The sequence below is a fragment of the Pleurodeles waltl genome, chromosome 11, assembly GCF_031143425.1.
Source record: "Pleurodeles waltl isolate 20211129_DDA chromosome 11, aPleWal1.hap1.20221129, whole genome shotgun sequence".
In the NCBI taxonomy this organism is placed as follows: Eukaryota; Metazoa; Chordata; class Amphibia; order Caudata; family Salamandridae; genus Pleurodeles; species Pleurodeles waltl.
Window position 1 is genome coordinate 214,389,806 of NC_090450.1, and position 25,036 is coordinate 214,414,841.

The window sequence follows — 25,036 nt, forward strand, 5'->3', positions numbered from 1 at the left end:
CACATTTTATATCTCCAAAAGCTTTGATTAAAATTTGCAAAATTATAGGTAGTTAAATATTAAATTGGGAAGAAAAATAAATGGAACAGAAGCTTCACTAGTTTTTTGTAAATTTATAAAATCAAGGTTATATCTTCCCCCTCATTAAATATAGGTGTATGCAGTTTCATTGAGGTATTAGTGACTAGTTTATTATATTAGAAATGTTTTATGTTTTTTTATTGCTAGCTACCCTGCATACTTTGGGGTTTAATGTATTGTGCGGTACTCAGCTCAAACAGTAGACATTTTTTTCGATTTGGCTTTTGATGCATTTTGGCTGTGATGTGATAAACCTGATCTATATTTTCAATAGCACGTGATATTTAACTGGTTCTCATGAGGGATCACTATGTAAATAGAGGCAGACTTAAGAAAAGTGTCGCCGCTCGTAGTGCAGCATCCGTTTACTTGCGCACCTTAGCGCCCCCCTACCGCCATCATGTGTGCGCTATATTTAAAATATGGTGCACCATGGCGCAGGGTAGGGGGCAATAGCATCATTTTTTATGATGATATTGATGTACTCTGCAGGAGTAGCACCAAAATAACTCTGCAAAGCACCCAGAGGCCCATTACAAGCAATGGAAACCTCCTTTGAATGTCTGCTCTTAGCACTTCACTGGGTTCCCTTGTTTTGTTTTCAGTTCCTAGACAGACTCGGTGGGATGCGTGTCTTCTTTTTATTCTATCGTTCTGAGGATAATTTCCACTAGAGCGAAATGCAGAACAGGAAAGACATTAAAAACGATCTGTCCGCTTATTTAATTGGGTGAATACTTTAAAAATATAAAAAAATTATTTATTTACCAAATCTACTCAAAATAACTTCATAAACAGTGGTGGAAGCCAATGTGTCAAGGGCCCTAGTGAAGGAAAGGAAATTTCCCTCGGGTTGCTCTCTGAACTGTGAAATACAGCAGGGTCAGTTGGTCTTGCAGGCCTCTGAGCCCCGGTGCCACTGCACCCGCTGCACCAATAGAAGCTACTCCCCTCCACACACACAGCCCAGAGGTGTGAGAAAGTACCTCATCGGCAAGAACTACCTAAATGTCTATAGTCCTCACTTAGGGTATAGCATGTCTTCCATTGAGAAGAGCCACAGTAGTGCATTTCCCCTCTATTCATATAGGCAACCCATGAAACCTACAGCCTATAAAGCCAGCACAATAATGATTTCCTCTAAACCACAAAGGGTACAGAGGCAGCTGCATCAATATATAGATTTCAGTTTCAATTCCCAACTGGCGTAGTCACCGAATATTTGCCAGGATTGATGCAAGCCAGTTTGGAACTAGTATGGTATTTATTCATCTTATTCTGATAGTTGAAAGCTATGTGAAAGGCAGGTGGTATATTAGTGATTTAAAACTTTGGAAAATAGACTCAAAAACCCAAGGCGGGAGCCACATAACTCCGGCTGGTACAAGCGTGTACTATACACGAGGACAGGACTGACATAGAAGAACAAATCCAATGTAATTATTTTATTTATTTTTGGTATGACTCGATTGCTAGGATATCTGCAAGATCCTTTGTTACCGATTATTTAAATCATATATGCATAGGGATTTGGCTATGCCCAGGGGCATTTCTCTCTCACCTCATGCTGCATGCTGATTTTTGGATCATTCTATTATGGAGTACTTGAGCTGCAGTGAATGAGGGACAATTGTGCATCTCAAATGTCCACTCAATCTTCACTTTTCATCACATTGAACCCTTTGTCTACATATGCATTTTACACAATCAATCAATCGAAAAAATGTATATAGCGCGCTACTCACCTGTGAGGGTCTCAAGGCGCTAGGTGGGGTAAGGGGGGGGGCAGGGAGGGTCACTGTTCGAACAACCATGTCTTGAGGTTCTTTCTGAAGAGCAGGAGGTTTTTGGTTTTGCAAAGGTTGGTGGGGAGAGAGTTCCAGGTTTTGGGGGCGAGGTAGGAGAAGACCTGCCTCCTGTGATGGCGCGTTGGATGCGAGGGACTGTGGCTAGGGTGAGGTCGGCTGATCGGAGGTTGCGTGTGGGAGTGTGGAAGTTCACTCTTTCATTGAGGTAGGTTGGGCAAGTGTTGTGGAGGGATTTGTGTGCGTGGATGAGGATCTTGAATGTGATTCTCTTGTCTATGGGGAGCCAGTGAAGGGATTTGAGGTGTGGTGAGATTCAGTCGTGGTGGGGAGGCCTAGGACGAGGCGTGCAGCTGTGTTCTGGATTCCCTAGAGGTTGCGTTTGAGTTTGAGTGTGGTGCCGGCGTAGAGGGCGTTACCGTAGTTAAGTCTGCTGCTGATGAGTGCATGAGTGACTGTCTTCCTGGTCTCTGGGGGATTCCATTTGAAGGATTTTTCAGAGTGCAGAGTGTGTGGAAGCAGGAGGAGGTTAGAGCATTGATTTGCTGTGTCATGGAGAGGGGGGGGTCCAGGGTGATGCTGAGGTTGCGTGCGTGGTTTGCGGGGGTGGGGGCGGGCCTAGGGCGGTGGGCGGTGGGCCACCAGGAGTCGTCCCATGTGGTTTTGTTGGGGCCAAAGATGATGATCTCAATTGTGTTGGAGTTGAGCTTGAGGTGGTTAGTGGTCATCCAGTTGGCGGTGTCTAGGAGAGCAGCGTGTTGGTTGGTTTTGGCGGTGGTGGGGTTGCAGGTGAGGGAGAGGATGAGTTGGGTGTCATCTGCGTAGGAGAGGATAGTGATTCCGTGTGCTCGGAGGATGTTGGCTAGGGGGATCATGTAGATGTTGAAGAGTGTGGGACACAAAAATCCATATTTCTTCGCCGTAGGAGCCAGTTTTACAGTCTTTTGTCAGCACTCCAATCGGAGCTAGGCCTTAACATGGCCACCACCAAAGACATGTCCCTTTGCACGTGAAGTCTTGTGAGATGAGCAACAAAAGGCACCATCTTGGCAGTGGCGTAACACAATGTTGCTGAAACCCTGCAAGATAGGTTGAGAAGCTCCCCTCATATAGTCAGTCTACCACCCTTCGTGGGACAGTTCCTGATTGAGTGGGGTCGGTGGTCATGGGTGTTTAAACACTAGACTAGTTTTTACCGAGTAGCAATTCGGAAGGATAAAATCGCCTGGGGCTTTGGCTGCATAAGATAAAGATGAAAACCTCTCTTCCGTCGCACCTGTGACATAATTAGCCTAGTGACTTTTTTGCTTAAGCGATACTTCCCATAGCTTCGATGCTCTTGAAGCATTGTATTTTAAGGACAATGACTGACCACAACAGCACTTATTGAGTGAGGTGAAAACACGTATGTGTGTGTCTGTGCTAGATGGCTAAATGGAAAAGAGTGGAACTAACACACGAGGAATATTTTAATATATATTTTGGAGTACAAAATGGTGTCATTTGCAGGTTCCATTTGTAACAATGCAATGTAATATTTTGTTTTCCATTACTGGTCGAGAGACGAAAATAAATTAATAATCCAACGGGTATGTTACTTTAGGCAGTGATTTTATGGCGTGTGTTCTACATTCTTCTGAAAAATGCCCCATGCCATATTTTTTCTATCAGAAGAGAGAAACGTTTGACGTCCTAATAAGGACCGTGGAGGGTGCTAAAAGCCCAGATTAGGTCATTTTTTAAAATCTTGTGATAAGAAATTAGTAGTTAATAAAATGAAAACGCATTCCTCCACTACAAAATTTTAACTTATAGTGTGGAACATCTCCACACTTTACAATTACTCTAAAACGTGATACTGGAGCTCGCCCCGGAAAAGAGTACTAGGCTAGGAGTGGACTCGAAAATGAAGCATGCCACATAAATGTGGGTAAGAGTCCAGTGTCACATATAAAAGCCATTACTTTAAATGATAACAGGTCCACTAAATAATGTGTATCATTAAACACAGACCAAATAAGATGTCGTCTTATCATACATTGTTTAGCCTACGGTGCCCTTGGCATATTGATGTCCTATAAAAGAAGCTTTGTTGCCCATTGCAAGGATTTTAGTGGATAAAAAAGGGTTACTCTCACAGCCTTGCAGATATTTAGGGCCATATTTATACTTTTTGACGCAAAATTGTGCCGCCGCAGTTTTGTGTCAAGAAATTTACCGCCTGCTAACGCCATTTCGTAGCGCCGTGCGGGCGTCAAATTTATACTTTGACGGACGGCGGCGCAATCAACAGGTGGGAGTCATTATTTTTGACGCACATCGCGGCGTCAAGTCGTAAAGGAAAATGATGTTAACGCAGCGGAAATGACTGTCGTTGATTTACGACACCGCAACCCAGATATGCGCAGTTTTTGACGCAATAGCTTCAAACAAACCTGCGAACACTGCAAGTGCACCAGAGGAGAGGCAAAATGGATCCCAGATGCCACTACAGACCCTAGGAAGATCACAGCAGACCAGGAACCAGCCAGGAATATCCATACAAGAACCAGGACATTTATAGAAAGAAAAGAAAGTGTCGCTTCAGTGCAGAGGAGCAGGAAATCCTGGTTAAAGAGGTGACGGAACACCAGCACCAACTGTTTATCACCTCAAAGTTGCCAATCAGTAGGAGAGAGGCCATATGGCAACAAATAGTTGACAAGATTAACACTGTGGCTGAAGTACGCAGGACAGTCACAGAGTGTAAGAAACGCTGGCATGAATGCAAACGCAGGACAAAGGAAAAAATGGCCAGAAATAGGAAGGCAGCACTGCAGACTGGAGGTGGGAGTCCAGTACACCAGGAGGCCCTGGACCACATGGAGGAGATGGTCGCAGCCGTCATCCCTGAGGAGATTGTCACAGGGATTCAAGGACAGAACAGCGCAGACTACCACGAGACAACACACATGCAGGGTAAGTCGCATGGGGAATTAAAATACAATAATGTTGACTGTAAGCAGGGAGGAAATACCTGCTACACATTGCATGTAAGCCATCATATACATGGAGTGGCATGGGTAAAGGGGCACGGCAGGGGGGCATGGCCTGCACAGACAGAAGCTGGGGCACAACATTACACTACACCAACAACAGTCCTTTGGGGCATGCTGTCATGCCAACAATGGAGCAAAGGGAAAGCCTCGACAGGAGGGAAGGCCACTACGTCAAACTTACATCCTGGCACTCGTCAGCCAACATGTCTCCTACATTAACTAGGGCCCTATTAGCAATCCTCTAGCCAAAACGACAACTGCAATGTAACTGCCACAACAGTTGACACTACCACCTCTGATCTGTGTGCAGCTCAAGTAGCCAATGGCAATAACCTCCCCATGGAACATACATACCTAAATTATGGGGTGAGGATGACATCTGCAACAATCTCCTGAAACAAGACAAAGGCCCCAGTACACGTAAATGTCAATGCCTATAGGTGTCACAAACATCAGCCAATTTAAACAACAATAGGAGTTACACAGCACTAAGGACACACCCATGTTGCATATGTCAGGGTCCTTCCCATGCCTGGCAAACGAGGCAACATCACAAAAGTCATAATGCTCAGACAACAGCATTGAGGAGGGGACACATGGAACTGGTCACTGAAATACACCTGCACAGTCAGAGGGGGAAATAGGACACTGATACGACTATCAGGGCAATCCAATGTAACACACATTACCAAACATCAGCAGGGCACTTTAACAATGTCAACATCCATATCACATCATAACATTGCCATGCACAGGATATGCCACATGTCAATTACAATTATGTCAATGTGAACGATCAGGGATTGGGCAGGTCCTGAGAGTCAAGAGTGCTGCCAGGACCATCAGAACACTCACAGCCAGTGAAAGGTCTCACCATGAGAATGGATATGCACGGAGGGTCGAGTAGGACAAAAAGGTGGCTATTCTCTATTTGGCACAAAGCAACACCTAGAGGCGATGAGGCTGACAAGTCTGATAACCCAATAACATACATGTGACACACAGGTGGGCCATAGACCTGGAAGAATGCCCATCTGAAGGACAGCAGATATCAATACAAAACAAGATCACAAAGTGAATTCATCAAAAGGCAGGCACGTCACGTCAAAATTGTCACAACACAGACACACTAATTGTACCCTGTTTCATTGCAGAGGAAGATGGATCACCTGCCGATATGCCTGTCCCAGATTTCTCTGATGACATGGATGACGAGCCCATAAACATTCCCCAGGAGACCATCCAAAAGGTCCTTGAAACCCTCCAGACCCCACCTTCTGTCACAAGGAGGAGCACAGAACAAGCAGCCAGCGCAGAGGAACCACCCACCACCCCAATTGCAAGACCTGCCAGCTCCAATACAGCTGAGGACTCTGACGACACAAGCACCAGCTCTGAAAGAACTGTAGTTGGAGTACAGCGGGAGCTGGCCAAGGAGGTGCGGTTGGGGATGCAAACTATGGCAGCCAGCCTTGAGCGGATGTGCTCGTGCATGATGTCATCTGCAGATCAGGCAGCAGCTATGCAAGCCCTAACATCCATACTTCAAGGACTACAAGAAACTGTCAAGGAATTCACCACTGCAGTAAGGGAATTGCCACAACACCTCGCACCCCAAACTTTCCACTGCATGCACGAATGCAATCATGTCTCCCTCAGGGCCGACCTGGCTGCCTACCATCGTGATGTGGCTGCTATTCTCAAAAACCAGCAGACCCCCATTGCTGCAGTACTGCCCTTAAGACCTTCACAGAGAGCAGCGACCGGGATGTCTGACTCCACGTCTTCTAACACTGAGGTGTGTGTTGCCCCTTCACAACCAACAACAACAAGGACAAAGCAGGCAACACACACATCAGAAGAAGAAGACATTGAACAGATCACATTCACACGGAAGAGTACCCGGAAGCACTAGTCCCTGCACCATGGCCTACTTTGACCAAGGTCCTATGTTTTGTCAAATGCCAGTCTTACAACAACTATACTCAATGACTGTTCTGCTAACCACTGTATAACTTGTCAGCATTGCCAGTGAATGTCTCTCTCCTACTAATCGGCAAATCCTGTCCCTCTGCACTGTCTGTAACATCACCCCAGCATGTCAGGAGCATTATCCACACCCCTTCTGTAGGATCACCATGTAGGATTGCACTAGAACGGACTCAGCAAACATGGACAATGTACATATTGCACTACAACACCTATCAATAAATTGCACTTGCACACCAAATATGTCTGTGTAATTTGACACATCAACTGTGCAGTAGATAACACAAATGTGCCTCTGTGACAATCATGTTGCTTGTCAATACAACTGTCCTGACATCATGTAGTCAGATACATCTGTGCTGTGGCCAGGCTTGCATCATAGCCTGCCCATCCTGAGGAGAATAACTGATGAAGGGAGAAACCACACACCATCATGCTGTGTTGTACAGAATAATGCTTCATCAAGAGAAATCAAAGTCAACTAATAGTGGCTGATAAATGTTGTCACCATGCAATACTAACACATTGAACTATGCAGTCTAATCTAAGCAAACACTACAAAACACAGCATCAATCAACCTTCCTGAGTAAACATCCAAATAGGTAATCATGCTGAAATTTAGCACAAATGATCAATGTCAGTTATGAAGACAAGAAGACAAGAATGTTAACAAGACCTCATCTTCAAAGATGTCCCTGAACATCACACTGCAGTAAGACATAAAAATGTCCCCACAATACCAAGTCTGGAAGCACACTTTGTGACGTAGAAAATATACTCATCGACACAAATCCTTTGTGATCCATGTCAACTCCGATTGGTGGTTCTAACAAATGGTGGATACTTACCAAGGTAGCACAGGTGTAGCTGCCATTTTAAACCTCAGTTTGTTTTGGTTTGTAGCATAGGACACAAATGTCATAGAACAACAATCATCTACACTGATGGCAAGGCCATGATCAAGTAGCAGTTAACACATAATGCTAAGGGTTATCTATATATTTATTCATAACTAATCACACCAGAGGCAACTAAGGGAAAAGTCATACCTACACTAATCTAACCTGACTACTCATTACCCACAACTGTCCCTAACTAAACTAAGCTAAACTTACTCTTCACATATAACGAATCGATCTAAACATCAACCCCCCACCCACCATTATGAGACAGGACACATGCAGGACAACACATACTAACCTACACACATACTATACTATCCTAAACAATCATATATTTTTTTGTTCTTTTTTAGAAATATATATATATATTTTTTTTAAACACACAGGAACCCCAACATTGACCACCACCCACCCACCCACACACTTAATAAGGAAAAGTAGAAAGAATCAGGACCCCCACCCTCCTCCCTAACACTAACTAAGCTAACAACCTATACTAACCTAACACTAATCCCCCAAGCCCACTAATCATGATAACAAGGAAAGAGGAGGGAGGGGAGGGAATTATGTCCATTGAATATATCGGTCCTAGAGGTTGGCCCTCCGGAGGGTCCGCCTGAAAGACCTGACCCGCTTCTTGATGTAGGCCACATCCTGGCTAAGCTTGTCCACCTTCCTCATAAATTTGTCCATTTTGCGTTCCAAAGCCTGGAATGCCGCAGGGTCGATTGGAGGTGCTGCTGCTGTTTGGGTCCCGGCAGAGGTGCTCTGCGTGCGTGTTGAGCCTAGCCCACTGGACTGTCCTGCAGCTGTCAACCTGCTGGGGCCTGGGTGTGCTGCAGAGGCAGGGACAACTGTCCCCGCTGTTGCTGGGGCCACTTGGGGAGAACCGGTGGTTGTGGTGGTGGTGGCTGTAGTGGGCAAGCTTGGCCACCCTGTGGTGAAGCCCACCATGCTCCGGAGGCCCGATCCGACTGGTATTTACGGGCCATCCGTCAGAACCCTGACTGCACCTGCAGGATGTGTCGGTACCTCATGGCCCGCCTCTCAAATTAATGCCTCTGTGCGGCACTCATGTTTGCAGCTGTGAACACAAAGGGCAACTATTTACCATAGGAACTGCATTGTGTGGAATAGAACAAGTGGTCAATCTGACAATACATTTACTGTACTTGTAACAGCTCATATCACCATACAGATCATTGAAAGTCTCAGAGGAAGTACATGGGAAGCCTGCATACAAAGGTCATCTCACACATAGCATATACAATCATCTACATGATGGGTAATAACTGGCAATAACTTTTCATCAAAGTACTTACAGTTGCATCTAACAATCATGCTGCACCTCCTCCGCCTATTGCCTGGACTACATATGTCAGTGTATGTGATAACAATCACAAACTTCAAGGTCTGCAATTTGTAATGGGATTTGCTAGTATAGAACTCATGTGCCATAACTGAGTGTGTACACTAGGTTCAAAACCATATTTCATATAATCACAAGTATGTGTAACATACTGGTTGCTTCAGTCCTAGGTACCCTATTCACAAACCCATGCCTGTCTTTGAAGGGGGGGGGGGTACAACAAACAATTCCAAAATAGATGCACACCCAGGAGTGTATAGAAAGCTCAACATGTTTTTGCCTCCACACACACACCACCAGTAAGGGCTATCAACAAATTGGAGTCAGTTAAACCTTGTCCTATCCAAGGTCCACACATGTCAAAATGTACTGACCTAGGCCAACATCACATACTTCCAATGAGGCATATTTCTCAACAGACACAGAGGAGCAAGAACACCCATGATCATGAATAGCATGCACACCTAGGCCGTTGCACTCTAGTCCCACACACTTCTAGTACAACTTGTGGAAGTACATGCTCCCGGAAGATCCAACCTACAGTGCACTCAGTACATCGGTTAATAGGGAAGCAGCAGTTTTCAGACAAGCCATTTGCAGAAGCAATCTGGGAGAATGTCAGTCTGACATGCAGACTCAGTCTGAGACGAGTCCCAGTGCAACTCTTAATGTAACTAGTGTATTCCACATGACTCACCCCATTTCCCATAGCGGGCCCTACAGGAATGGCCTACAGACCCAAGATCAGACAAATGGATAATCATTGGTCAACTCAAAATAAAGTGATAACTGAAATCCCACTAATGGAACAAGACTAATGATTGGGCAGCACATCTCACCTTGTAATCTGTTCAACACACAGTAGTCCATCACACATCATCAGCAAACACAAAACATTCCAAACATGTCAACACTCACTGTAGGTGTCGGGGTCCTCAAAACGAGCCACCTCTCCCACTGTGTACGGTGCATGTCCACCTGTAAAGCATGGAAGGAAGAATATGCTCAGAATCCGTGCACTGACAAACATTTTCAAATACAAACACAATGTGATAATCTGACATGAGTAATGAAACACTTTCAGACATGCTCATACTGCATGGAATAATTCCTGTGCAACATTTACATAGGATGGGTCTCCTGCTACAGTTACACGGACTTCTACACACATGCAGTGGCCCGGACTGTCATGTGGTGGCAAACATGCACCTCCATTAGTGTGCAGCAACAATATAGGTGTGTATTCATCTTATCATGTGCATCCAAGAGAGACATCCAAAAGCTGGTTACTTGAGGACTGCATGACCTGTCAAACAGCCTATGTGGTCATGACACATTTGTGACAGTTAGGTACATGGTACAGAGGGCCAGGTACTTTGGCAATACCTCATGTTGTTACAGTTTCATAAATTGATGTGTCCAAACAAGGGTGATTGGCACCAAATATAGATGTTTGTACCCTAGTCCATACCTTTGGACTGCCATCCCTAATCGGATTTTGGCACAAGTGACAATAAATACCTGGCTAATATTTTAGCTGAGGGCACCTGAGCCCTTTACAAATATGGTTCATGTTCAGATCTGGCATGTACCAATAAAATGTGAAGGAGCACATTTATCCCGAACAGGTATGGCACTTCTGTGAACACTTTCCCTACACACTAACGAGACACACATGAGACATGTGTCTGGGCCACATTGCTATCATCAATTGACTTGAAGGGAGCACAAATTTTCAGCATCATGTAGGGTTTCAAATGTCAGTCTAGCTAGAGCGTCAACATATGTAGGTATGATGTTACTACATCCATACTTCACTGGCAATTGTGACCTGTAGAGTCCTGATTGCGTCATTAATGTGTCGCTTGTCTGACACAAAGGCAGCACTACATTACATTCTGCTACAAGCAACCTGTATGTGTGGAAAACATGAGCTGCCTGACTGCTAGAATTTGTCATCCTTCACATAGTGCATCAATTACCCTGTATGTTTCCCTAGCATTACACACAGTCAGCTACTTATCTGGCAGATTGGGTACCAATCATCTCATGTCACTACACAGCTTTAAATTGTGCACATTTACATGATCTGTACTCACCAACATGGCCACCAATCCTGATTCCCAGGTGGTCCAGCAGATCTTGCTCCCTGGAGATCAGGTCAGCCCAGCGGTGCGTCAATTGGTGGTAATTCCGTTGGCTCCCATACAGACGCACCACGTGATGGCGCACCTTCCCCCACCTGACTTTTCTGGCCTCCGTGTGATACCCCTGTATCACCCTACCCCCAGCCTCCAGAATCAGTGGGAGGAAATGGCAAACCAGCCATATGAACCCCCCCAATTCCTCCTCACCCATCCTGGAAAGCCGTGGCCTACAAGACATTTAAGCACAGAAAAAGGGGAAAAAGTAGTAGAAAAAAAGAAAAGGGGGAAATGGGGAAAGTTAGAGTGAGAAAATACAAAGAAAACTTAACAAATAGAAGAGCCCAACTGTCCCCTATATAACAGTACACACAACAGACTCCCACAGACAATAAATACAACACTGGACTGGACAAAATTATACAACACACACTCAGACAGTATTCTACAACAATATATTGATGACAAAACAACAAGTAAGATGGCACACTGGACACAAAAGCACTAATACACAGGACAACACTTTGCACACAGCCACACAGTCTAGAATAATCAGAGACTGCAAAGTGAAAGTGAAAGTACACCCACTATACAGAATCTGTAAACAGGATATCCTATTACATCACATCCTGCATAACATGGCCGCTGTTTTTTTCCATTATGCGGCATATTTTCATGCATACAGGTTGTGCGTCATATTTTTTGACGCACAGGAGTGCAGATAATGCAGAGCCAAATTATTTTTCATAATTGGTAATTAATCTTTGCGGCATAATTTACAGTTCTAGAGGTGAAAATTAAGCCGCAGCCAAATATGATATCTATTTATGAAGAATATTTTTGACTCTGCATTATTTGCACTCCTGTGCGTCAAAAATTATGACGCACAAGCTGTATGCGTGAAAATATGACGTATTATGACAAATATGTATTTCATTTGTCCAAATGAGTAATGGAATTTTGCATGACCAAACGGTGCTAAGTTTTAAACTTTGGGGTTAGCTATAGCAAATGTCCGTTATAGGATGTATAGAAGGTATTCACAGTGCAATAGTAATGATTGGCCAGAATGGATATTACTCATAATTGCGCACATATGTAGGTAAATGCTGATTGCAAATTTCAAAATATGAAAGAGATACCAGGATGTATTCCTTAGCAAATTTGTGAGCACATGTATCAAGCTATTCCAAATAGCATAAAGGCCAATTAGGTAATGCAATTGTCGCCTAAACCTTTTTTGGGGTAACCATGTGCTAATTATGAGTTAATGTAGCTAAAATATGTTTCACTATTGACATGTAGGGCACACATGCCCCTTATGCATGTGTGTGCTTCACATGTGCATACAAAATGTATATTTGGGGTGCAGCAGAGGGGGACTTAGGCCCCCAGCACCCTGGGGTTTGCTGTTCCTGACTTGCAACTTTATCCAAGGTTTTCCCAAATTCAGTAATGCTAAACCATTGGCAGCAGGCCCATAGATGCAAATTGAGTATGATTCTCTGTTTGCTAATCTGTAATCCCATTTGCCCATTTGAAGTTTGCCCTATTAATTCCTTGGAGAATTCTGACATACCATTTAGCATTGATTTAATGGCTAATTCTCAACGTTCCTTATGTCATGATAGCAAATAGGTTGTTGATGTATGTGGCCCTTTATGCATTACCTGGTTTAGTGGCATGTTTCATTCTTCCTGCTAGGTTACAACTGGGACACTACTGTGATAGGCTGCTTGCAACCATTTTGTTGATTGGATGGCACATGTACATGTGTGTGGTCCAATGTTGATCCAGTATCAACTGTGAAGGTGTATGTTATCACTGTAACGTCCAGGTCTCATCATGAGTTATTGGCAGCTAATCGTGTATCTAATGAGTATCGTTTATAGCTAAATGTGACTAAAGTCATTGAGGACATGGTAACCTACACGTGGATGGTCCCACCCTGTCACTGTAGACGTGTAATGAGACTTTCAACTGGGCAACTGTGGTGTGCTGAGTGAGAGAATGTCTCAGGTGTCTGGATCCAGCATGTGTCATTGCAACATTTGTACTCAAGTTGGCCTCTGTGGATGGAAATGCATCAGGAAACATCATAGCCTCTGTGCAGATGTAAATGGCTGGAATTCAGCACACATGACCCATCTCTATTATTTGAACAATGTTACTCAGCGTGTGAACTGTCAGGGTCCTCATATGTGTCGACTTTTCATGGACATTATCTGAGGTCTCTGGTTCTGCTGGAGGCCACGTACACCATCAAAGGCTATGGCCCAGGTACACTGTCACACTTTGTAGTTTAGGCATTAATGAGGCCCAGACAACGGATGGGCCATGATTTAGCTATTCAAGAGCACTGTCACAAATATGATACAAAGAAAAGTCAGATGATGCAATACAATGTATTTGAGTATACATTGATGAGGCAATTGACAAATTAGCCTCTGAGGAAAGAGAGGTTTTGGACAGCAAGTGTGGTCCATAGGTGGCCACCGGGTATCTTTAGGGTGACCCACGGACAGGTGCCAGTCAGGCTGACAGGATGCTAGGTCAATCAGGAGCCAACTCTTTGACAAATTACATGATCAGTGGTCTGACTAGGACTGGTCAGAGGGAGGAGTAGACAGTTGACATGTCACACTGTGTATGTCCTGTGTTGGTTTGAAGGTGACACATGAACCCTGATAAAGTGTTACACAGCAACATTTGTAGCAATGCTTAATGGTGTAATTGCCCAAATGTCTACATCTATGCTGTAGGAGGCATCAGCAGGGACGGGGCATGTAAATTTGGGTGGTGTGCATGGAGGTGATCACTGGTGTGGCCTCCATCAGTGTCTCACTAGTCCTGTCGGATGAGATTTGCTTTAAAATGGCCTACAGTACCTTTCACACGAGAATCAATCCACAGGTGATACCAGGCCTTAAAAACTCCAAGCCAGTGTATTACATGAGCTGAGTTCCATGCAGTGAGATGGTACTATGACAATGGTAGGCATAGGAAAGGGTGTGGCACACTGGATGACTCCTGTGAGTGTGTGTATGTAGATGAGGGAATCTCAGGGTACACATATCAGCATTCCAGGGACCTCTTCAGACAGGTGGGGTCTGACCTGGCGCATGGGTGAGTAAGGTTTTTAGAAAAGGGGTGACATGTAGATGGAATGGGATGTGCTGGATGCTTGTCATATGTGTGGCACTTGTGCTGTGTATGTTCTGATTATGTGTAACTCTATTGACAGATAGTCATTGCAAAGATTGTATGTAGTTGGAATTACTGCTGGCAAGAGTCTGGTCATACATTCCTGTTTCTGAAGCACAAGCATGTCAACTGCCTGATGTATGAGGACTGTTTTCCCTTAGTTGAGTGATGGTGTTTTAGTTGTGTGCCATCTGCTGCGATGAACCATGTTTCCTACGTGTATGTGTGTAATAGGTGTGGTCCTCAGCTATTGCCCTTCAAAGGTGAACTGTACAGGATGTCAGTCATTTACATTTTGTGTGTATGTGACCGTTGTATGATAGGCATTACATTTGTAGTGTATTTTTCTGTGTCCTGATTGTTATATCATTAATGCTCCATGAGACAACATTCTTCTTTTGATATTTAGAGCTAAAGGTGTGCAGAAATGAATAGCCAGACCATGATGTGGTGTTTATTATCAGTGTTTATTTACAATAGTTCATTAAGTGGTGATGGTGATAATAATTAAAAGAAATTGTTCACAATGTGTTGGCGCCTAAGCACTCCAGCAGACGTGTTTGGTTGTTCCCCCTCCTGTTGCAGGGCAGCATCCTCCTCTTCCTCGTCTTCAGGCAGGTATGGGTCTGGTTCGAGGAGGGGAATGTTCCTTTTGACACAAATGTTGTGCAATATTGCACATGTGAGGATGATCCTGCAGACCATCTCGGGGGAGTATAGTAGGCTACCACCAGTGATGTCGAGGCAGCGGAACCTTGACTTGAGGATGCCGAAGGTCCGCTCGACAATGCTGCCTGTCCTCTTATGGGCCTCGTTGTATGCCCACTCTGCAGCAGTACTCGGGTTGCCAAATGGTGTCATTATCCATGGCTGGATGCCATACCCCTGATCAGCTGAAGGAGAAAAAGAATGGGATCATGTTGATGTAGCTGGCACTATTGAAAAGACCTTTAATGGCAGTAGTTGTCTTGTGTTGTGTGTGACTCTTTGGTGTACTGATGTGACATCCTATACTTGTAAGCTATACCATCTGCATTGTGTTGTTTCCTTGGCTGAACAAATGTTTGTCTGCTAACCGTTTGTCAGCAGTATGTTTTGGGATTTTCAGTGCAGTGTGCCCTCCCTAGCATTGTGACTTGCGATATAGGTGTCTGTGTGTCTTCACTGGGGGTGAGATGATAGTTCCATACACAGAATCATTTTGACAGTGTTGTTAACACCTTCATATCAATGTACCCTGGACATCCCATACTTTTAGACTTATGCAATGGATTAATGTAAACGTCATTGGTGACATTTCGGCAACCACACTCATTAATGTCTTAACATTAGGCTGTACAGTAAATTCCGATGTGTGACAGGTTCAATGATGACTTAAGAAACATGGCTAGCGATGTCAGGACCTCAGTGTGTTCCTGTTCACATGTTGCTGTTGTGGTGTATGTGTTGTGTGTCCTAGAGGGTTGCTGTGCAGTGTGTATATAAGTAGGTTTTTATACTTACCAACAAGTAGTCTATTGCCATACCGTCCATCCTGGAAGTGTTGGTTGATGGTGCAGTGACGGAAGATGAATGAGTCATGGACACTCCCAGGATATTTAGCCACGATGTTGGTGATCAATCCTTGGTGATCGACTATGGCCTGCACGTTGATTGAATGTGTGTGCTTCCTGTTGCGGTAGAGGTGTTCAGTTGCGGCAGGTGGCACAAGGCGTACATGTGTGCAGTCGATTGCACCAAGGACATGTGGGAAGCCACTGATTGCGTAGAACCCCTGTTTAGTTTCCTGATGCTTCTGCAGGGTGTTAGGGAAGCAGATGTGGCAGGGTGTCAGGCGAATGATGGCATCCAGTACTTTGGGCAGAAATGCGGAGAATGATGGTTGTGTTATTCGCCTACCAGGGCACCAGTTGTTTGAAAAGAGCCACTTGCCAGCATGTGGAGTACGGCAAGCAGCTTTGTTTCTGTTGGTATGGTGTGGGGTGTCACCAAAGTGGGGGCCAACTGCTGTTCATTGTTTCTCAGCAGCTGCTGAATGGCCTGCCAGTTCAACCGGTAAGTCTGTATGATGTCGTGTTCCCTGAGGACCTGCACGGTGGTTCTTGGGTGGAATATCCTCTCCTGCCTTCTGCGCTGCCTTTGGGGTCCCTGCTGGTGTTGTTGTAGCTGCTGTTGTTGCTGCTGGGCTCTGCGTCTGCGTGCACACTGGATTAGTATGACCTCCATGGCTCCCTGTTGCTGCTCTGCTGCTCTGCTGTTTGTTCTGTGTGTTCTGATTAAATACAATTGTGTTTGCCCCGTTTTAACGCCTGCCCTGACCCAGGTGTTAAATTTTGACGCAAATCGGGCTGTGCATCATTTTCTCGCTCCGCCTCCCGGCCGTGCGTCATTTTTACCCGAAAGCTTAAATACGACGCACGGCCGTTTAAGTCATTTTTTGGACGGGAACGCCTACCCTGCATATCATTAACACAGGGCGGGTTGCCGCATCCAAAAAATGACGCACACGGTGGAATTTTGTCATCCGCGGGCGTCAAAGTTTAAATACGGGGCAACGTTTGCGCTGATTGTGCGTAAAAAATCTTGACGTACAATCGACGCAAACGGAGTATAAATATGCCCCTTAGTTCTTCCACTTTTACTTTCCCTATCCACTGGGCTTACTTTGAATGATGCTTTAGATGCATTTCTGAAATTGTCTCATTCAAACCCCGGCTTCCCTTAGCCCTCTTTTATTTATTTTTCACAGCACGATTCCGGAAATTGCTGAGGCACGCTCTGGCAAAAGGCAGCAGGATTGAAGATAAAAAGAGGTAGGCTTTAGTGGCAAGCTTCCACCTAAACTGGTAGGGTTGGCAAGCATGCGGTATAATGGTTCTATCCGCCACGGCTTAGGATAATTTTAACCCAGATCTAAGAAGAACCAGGTATCTCAGTTTAAAAGAAAAGCCTATAAAATATGCCCTACTGTTGGGTGAAGTGACAGAGAACCTTGAACAGAACCGAGTCTAGTCAGCAATGCATAGTTCTTTAGTTGCCTTCTAAGCTGTTTATGGGTCTATCCCTGTGACGCCATTTGTCCATGTTGCCTACCCCTTCACTTTGCTGCTTCCCTAATATTTTTTATTTATAGTATGCTTTCTTGTATCTCCAATTGAACCTGTCAAATCATGCATTAGGCACTGACATCTCCAAATAGGGATTTTTTTCTGTAAGCAATGCAGATTGATGTAGTACTTTGACATGTATTATGTTTTCATGCTGCTTTTTTAATGTCATTACTCGTGTTAAAATGGAAAGCAGCAAGGCGATTCATCTCTTGTAAAACTTTCTCTAGCACTGTGTCCATTTGCCCAACCTACAGTGGGTGGCCAGGCCCCACTGCACGTCAAGGGTTGGCCACAGGGCCTGACATTTGGTCAGGACTGAGCCCCAATTGCCATGGTCAATCAATGCTTCTTGCACATTGCCTTCAGTCCTATGCTGAGAAGTTGGTTGTAGGGCCTCATATATGGCCAGACCCTGTGCCCAACTCATCATGTATGACCATCCCAGGACACACTGCACGCAGCCGTTTACCCTGGTGTCCATAGTGATTCTATGTATGGTCTCTTTAATTCATAGTTGCAAAGTTAGTTTTTTTGTAGTTTTAACTTTTCAGGATTTGAAAAAAAAAAGGCTATATTTTTTTCAAAAGCATCCTAGACCCACCCACAAATGTGCAGATCAAAGAACCCAAATTTGGATCCACAATTCCTGCAAGAAAAATATATATTTTAAATTTTAAATTTTGGGGGCAGTTTCTTTCCTTCTGGGAATTGCCACCACATATCCTCCTCAGGATCAAGGGATCCGCACCCAAATATCTTACACCTCAGTCTCTCACTTTTTTGCAGGAGTTTGACCACCCTGTGACGTTTGCAGAGCTCCTCATACACCCCCTTGGTTTTGTTTCACCCACAATCGTCTCCACCACTCTGTGGCAGATGAGTAATATACTTCCGCACTACACAAAATACTAGTCTGAAAAAAAAATGGTTGTGCAGGATCTACTTTTGGAGCCCCAGAATCAGCCTTTCAATACAAAGGTACTTTATTGCTGTTTTCAAAAAAATAATTATAAAGCCTCTGCATTTTATTTAATAAATTTTTTTGTGATATGTGCTCAACCAGGTGGTTTTCTTTGTAAAAGCATTTTAACCTAGAGCACCACCATTTATAAATTTGCTTCGCCTTTACAATGATGTCTTCAAAATCACTTGGATGCATCTACCTTTTTTAGGTCCAGCCTACAAGCGCTTTGACCTGTTGTAAGCACTGTGGGCTTTTAACCACTCCCACCACATGCTCATTATTTACACTCATTTGTGGGCTTGCCTTTCAAAAATCCTTTGTAATCATTGTGGCAGTTTTATTATCGCCTTGCATACTGCCCCTGTTACATGGATAATTGCATGATTGCAGTACGTTTGACTACAAGCAAACTTCTTTTTCTTTTTGCATCTCACCTTCGCGCTCATGGCCATGGCGGACGTGGCACTTTGAATCAGCTTGCTTGTGCCAACTGTTTTACTTTTTATTTTCAATTTATGTGGCAAGAAAAGTCCAGTTAGGAATTTACAATGCTAATAGCTCTAATTCGAGCAAATGTGAGACCCATTACATTGCAAATGCTTTTTTCCACTGTCGTTCAGGAGACAGGCAACAGTACCTCCAAGTGAAGCTAACACACTTTTCTAAATTTAAGTAAGTGGCTTTACTCTATAAAGCAATGAAAGAATTGTTACCCTGTGTATGTAAAGAAATTTAAAAACAAACCGTATCTTTTTGGGATGGGGACATCTATTGGTAGACTTTGAATATGGGTTTCTTCATTCGGTTAATGCTAATTCGATTCTGGTCAGTATGTCTTCATCATTGACTGCAAATAATTATTTACTGGCTGATCCTGTGGCTAAAAAGGTTGAGGGCTCTCTAAGGTGTTTATGGCTTTTCTAGTTGCTCTTTCCATGCTGTATGAAACATGTTGTTTATCCATCACATGCCCTTGTGGAATATTTTGGAGCATATTTATACTCTGCTTTCACCGAATGTGCGCCAAAATTATTGGCACAATCGCGCAAACCCTGCCCCATATTTATACTTTGGCATCCGACCCCGCGGGCGTCAAAATTCCACCATGTGCGTCATTTTTTGGAAGGGGGAACCAGCCTTGTGTTAATTATATGCAAGGTAGGCGTTCCCTTCCAAAAAATGACTTTAAGGCCTAAGCCCCTTATTTATACTCTGGCGTCATTTTGACGCACAGGAGGGGGTGGGCCTTAAAAAACGGCGCACAGCCTGATGGGCGCCAATTTTTAACGCCTGGGTCAGGGCAGGCGTTAAGGAACCTGTGGGCTCGGAAGGAGCCCAGAGGTGCCCTCCCCTGCCCCCAGGGACCCCCCCTGCCACCCTTGCCCACCCCAGGAGGACACCCAAGGATGGAGGGACCCATCCCAGGGAAGGAAAGGTAAGTTTGGGTAAGCATTTTTTTCTGATTTTTTTTGTGGCATAGGGGGTCCTGATTTGGGCCCCCCTACATGCCACTATGCCCAATGACCATGCCCAGGGGACATAAGTCCCCTGGGCATGGCCATTGGGCAAGCGGGCATGACTTCTGTCTTTGCTAAGACAGGAGTCATGTCAATGGAAGCTGGGCATAAAACAAAATGGCGCAAATCCGGTTTGAGGCCTGAATTTTGCCTCAGACCTGACTTGCACCGTTTTTTGACGCACAACCCCCATTTTCCCATACGCCGGCGCTGCCTGGTGTGAGTCATTTTTTTTTACGCACACCCATGTGCGGGGCACCCATGGACAACCCCATCCCGCATTTCACTGCCGGTATTATGGGCAGTGAAATGCGGGATGGGTGCTATCGCACCCGACGCACCACAACATTAGCGCTGGTTCGATTATGAACCGGCATCAATGTTGTTATGCGTCAAAATTTTAACGCTGGCTAATGCCATTCCAAAACGCCATGCGGGCGCCTTATTAATGGAATGACGTTAGCCGGCGCTGCAGACTGGTGTGCGTTAAAAGAAAATGACTCACACCAGGCAGCGCCGGCGTATGGGAAAATGGGGGTTGTGCGTCAAAAAATGGTGCAAGTCAGGTCTGAGGCAAAATTCAGGCCTCAAACCGGATTTGCGCCATTTTTTTTTATGCCCAACCTCCATTGACATGACTCCTGTCTTAGCAAAGACAGGAGTCATGCCCCCTTGCCCAATGGCCATGCCCAGGGGACTTATGTCCCCTGGGCATGGTCATTGGGCATAGTGGCATGTAGCGGGGCCCAAATCAGGCCCCCCTATGTCACAAAATAAAATTGGAAAAAAATACTTACCCAAACTTACCTTTACTTCCCTGGGATGGGTCCCTCCATCCTTCGGTGTCCTCCTGGGGTGGGCAAGGGTGGCAGGGGGTGTCCCTGGGGGCAGGGGAGGGCACCTCTGGGCTTCTTCCGAGCCCACAGGTCCCTTAACGCCTGCCCTGACCCAGGCGTTTTTTAAGGCCCACCCCCTCCTGTGCGTCAAAATGACGCCAGAGTATAAAGAAGGGGCACAGGCCTTAAAGTCATTTTTTGGAAGGGAACGCCTACCTTGCATATAATTAACGCAAGGCTGGTTCCCCCTTCCAAAAAATGACACACATGGTGTAATTTTGACGCCCGCGGGGTCGGACGTCAAAGTATAAATATGGGGCAGGATTTGCGCCGATTGTGCATCAGAAATTTTGATGCACTTTCGGCGCAAACAGAGTATAAATATGTCCCTAAGTGGTTTATGAAAATCATGCGGATCAAGTTGCTCCTGTGGCACAGACAGTGATTGAGATCAGTGTGGTTTTCCTTTTACCAAAAAAGACTGATGGCAGGTAATGCATATTATAGATTATTTCTCAATCAACAGAGGGAAAGCAGCTCTCCAAATGACTGATGCAGAGAAAGCATTTGATCTAGTTGTCAGGACATATTCTACATTCTAGAATAGTGTGGAATTCCAATGCAAGTGGTCAATAGGTTGAAGAATTTATATGTAGGGGCAGAACCAAAGGTCGTTGTGAATCCAAGGAGGTGGGAAAGGTAGAAATGAATTGTGGTACTAGGCAGGGATGCCTTTTATCCCCAAATCTCTTTACATTCTTTATTAAGCCTCTGACTAGTGGAATTAGAATTAGAGAACTGATGAGGCTGCCGGAGGGATGTCTAACATCAAAGTGTTTGCAGGAAATATTTTATATTTGGAAGCAGATAATAGGAATATACAATGAGTGATACATGTAATTGAGAAATTCACAATTATAGGAGGCTATAGGGTAAATCAGATGAAAACAGAGACACTATTAATTAATTAATGCGTCTGTCTCAGATCGTCCACCAGGGTTACCATTTAAACCCCAGTGCACCATTTGGTTTTTAGGAGTATATGTTACTAATAACTCCTCCCAATTCTTTCAATTGAACTATAGTGTAAATCTTAGCAAAATTAAGGCCTTGTTGGAAAGATGGATGCTTTCACCACTCACATTGACGGGGTGATTCTCCCTGATCAAAATGTCTATCTTGCCATTACTTTTATTTCTTTTTCTAAATCTTCCTCTACCGATATCGGGAACTCAATACTGTTTTTCGAAAATGTCTATGGCAGAATAAAAAGCCTAGGGTTAAGAAATACATTTTAGGATTGGATAAAGCATTAGGGGGATTGGCACTTCCACACCCTATGAAGTACTATCAGACTGTTTTTCTGGACAGACTAATTCAACTTTCATTACCAGGTACAGGCCATTATATTTTTTTGTTAAATATTATGATTAAAGATAGTGGTACTAAGTTGCTGGTGTTTCTAAAGATCCCAAAGTTACCTAAGAAATCAAGGTATAAGACTCTGAAGGGGATGGCACAGCGTGCCCAAGCATTATTTAAATATTGGGAGATACCAACTTGTCACGCGTATTCCTGACTACAAGAGAGTGCGCTGTGGGGACTGGGGATAGAGAAATCAATGGGTAGCCAAGGGGTTTAGGAAACTGGGTGATTTTCATATCGGTTTCGAGTTAATTACATGGGATCAGGTAACCCAAAGATTTGGGAGTAATAGCTTCAGTCTCCAGGTTAGCTACATACAAATAATTATGTTAGGGTTTTAAAGGTTAATTTTCAAGAAATGAAAATAGAAACCGATTTGATAGTATGCCTGTTTTGTGAAAATACATTAATGGGAGTCGGTAATTGGTACAGGTTTCTCCAAAAGTTTTCAAATCAATCAGTGGTGCTGAATTTCTCAGAGAGAGTTTATGGAGAAAGGTGATGTAGACTAACTACGGGTGACTGGTGACGTATCTCTGAGCTGGGGTATAAGTCTCTTTGAGCAGCCAATTTTAGAAGGGGGGCCTTTCTCTTAAGATGGCTAGTGTGCTACTCACCATCTCGGCTCCACAAACTGTATCCTTCCTAACCAAACCAGTGTTTCAGATGTAAGGCTCAGGATAGAGGTGACTGTTGTCATATTTTTTTTTCATGTCCCCGGTTGCAACAGTTTTGGAACAGGGTATTTTTTGACGTTAACACAATATGGGCTAATGTCCAACCTAAGCTCACACTGGTGTAATTTGGCTCCTCTTATGCAGTGGATAAACTCAATACTGCAACTGCGGTGTCTCTCCCAGTTTGAAAAATTAGAAGTCAATAACTATCCCGACAGTTCAGCAAATCACGGGAAAAATGCAAAAAAACTAAATATTCGAAGAAGCATATGCTAAAAGAGTAGGGGCTCTTTTGGAAATGTTGACAATAAGGGGGGAATAGCACTGTTATACTTTATGCCACAGGTACAAGACTAATGAGTTGTTAAGTGATTTCGACGAATAAGGAATGCATTGGTTGCTTGGTTATAGGGTGAAAGGACAAGGGTAGCTACATCTTAGTGTTTGTAAATACACTGTTCGCTCTAGCACCTTTGAAGCATGTAGTACTTTAAGCTTTTGGACTTTACAACTTTTTTAACATACACGTTATGGAACTGAGTACCAGATCCCAATGGGCAAAGAAGTAATATTGTTCTGTTTTGGATTGTTGTACTGTATTGCAGACTTTTTGTTAAACGCCCAACTTTGATGTATGTGATATGGGTTGCTGCACTTTAGTTTTTTAAATACAATGTTCTTTAGTACTTTTGCAGAACGCGTGCACTTTAAACCTTAGCACTTTTACTATTTTTCCTAATGTGCATTTACTTTAGAAATGGGATGTGGATGCCAATGGAGAAAGAAGAAGTATTGGATTGGATTGGATTGCCATACTGTATTGCAGACTTATCCCTTCACAAACTCAAACTTGATATATTGATTTTTTTTTTTTTTTACCTTGCTCAATGAAGAAAATTGTTTATGTTTTCTCATAAGAGCATGCACGACAATTTCTTCAACATCATAGATGACATTATCGGGGCAAACCCCTGGTCAGGGCCTACCTCTGTTAGCAAACCAGGATCTCCCATAAAATATGCTCCCTCATCCCCCCAAAGTCTTACCATGCAAATCCAAATCCAGGTGCCATGGGAGGTCGGCAATCTCTATTTGCATCTCATTGAAGAACTTCAGTTGGTGTTGCAAGGTTATCAGTTCGAGTTCTATCATTCTCCTCCATTCCTGGTTTCACTATACATCTGATCAAGAGGACACACTCCTGTCTGGAAACAATTAATCAGTCAGGATTTTTAAAGTGGCCCAAATTACCCGTGAGGGACCCAAGGAGCTGTAGTTGTTAGCTGCTTTCGGTTTTCTGTTCATTCAAATGGCCATGCCCTGAGTCCTTTTTAAGAATTCTGGGAATGATGCGGTTTCTAAGGTGCAAGGGAAGGTCATTCCAGGCTTTAGCTGCTAGGTAAGAGCAGTAGTATCCTCTGCTGCTAGATTGATGGATCCAAGGGGTGTCTGCGAGGAAAAGGGAGGCGGATCACAGTTGACTAGTCGGTTGGTGGAAGGTAATTCGTTTGTTGATATATGCTGGCCCTTTATTGTGTGGAGCTTTGTGTATGTGGGTTAGCATTTTGAACTAGCATCTCTTCTGGGTCAGGACCCAGTGAAGCTCCTTGAGTTGTGTGGTGATGTGAGTCCATCTTGGGAGGTCAAGGATGAGCCTTGCAGATGAGTTTTGTATTGTCTGTAGTCTCTTCAGAAGGCATGCAGTGATTTCTACGTAAAGAGTTTTACCATAGTCTAACCTGCTTGTGACAAGGGCTTGAGTGTCAGCCCTTCTGGTGTTGATTGGGAGCCAACTGAAAATCTTACTGAGCATGCACAGGGTGTGGAAGCAGGCATATGAGACTGTGTTTATCTGTTTCTGCATAGATAACTTGCTGTCAAAGATGATGCTGAGTTTGAGGGTGTGTTGTCTGCCAAGGCGGGGAAGTGCTGATTCAGCAAGCCACCAAGTGTTTTTACAAGGTGAGGTGCTGT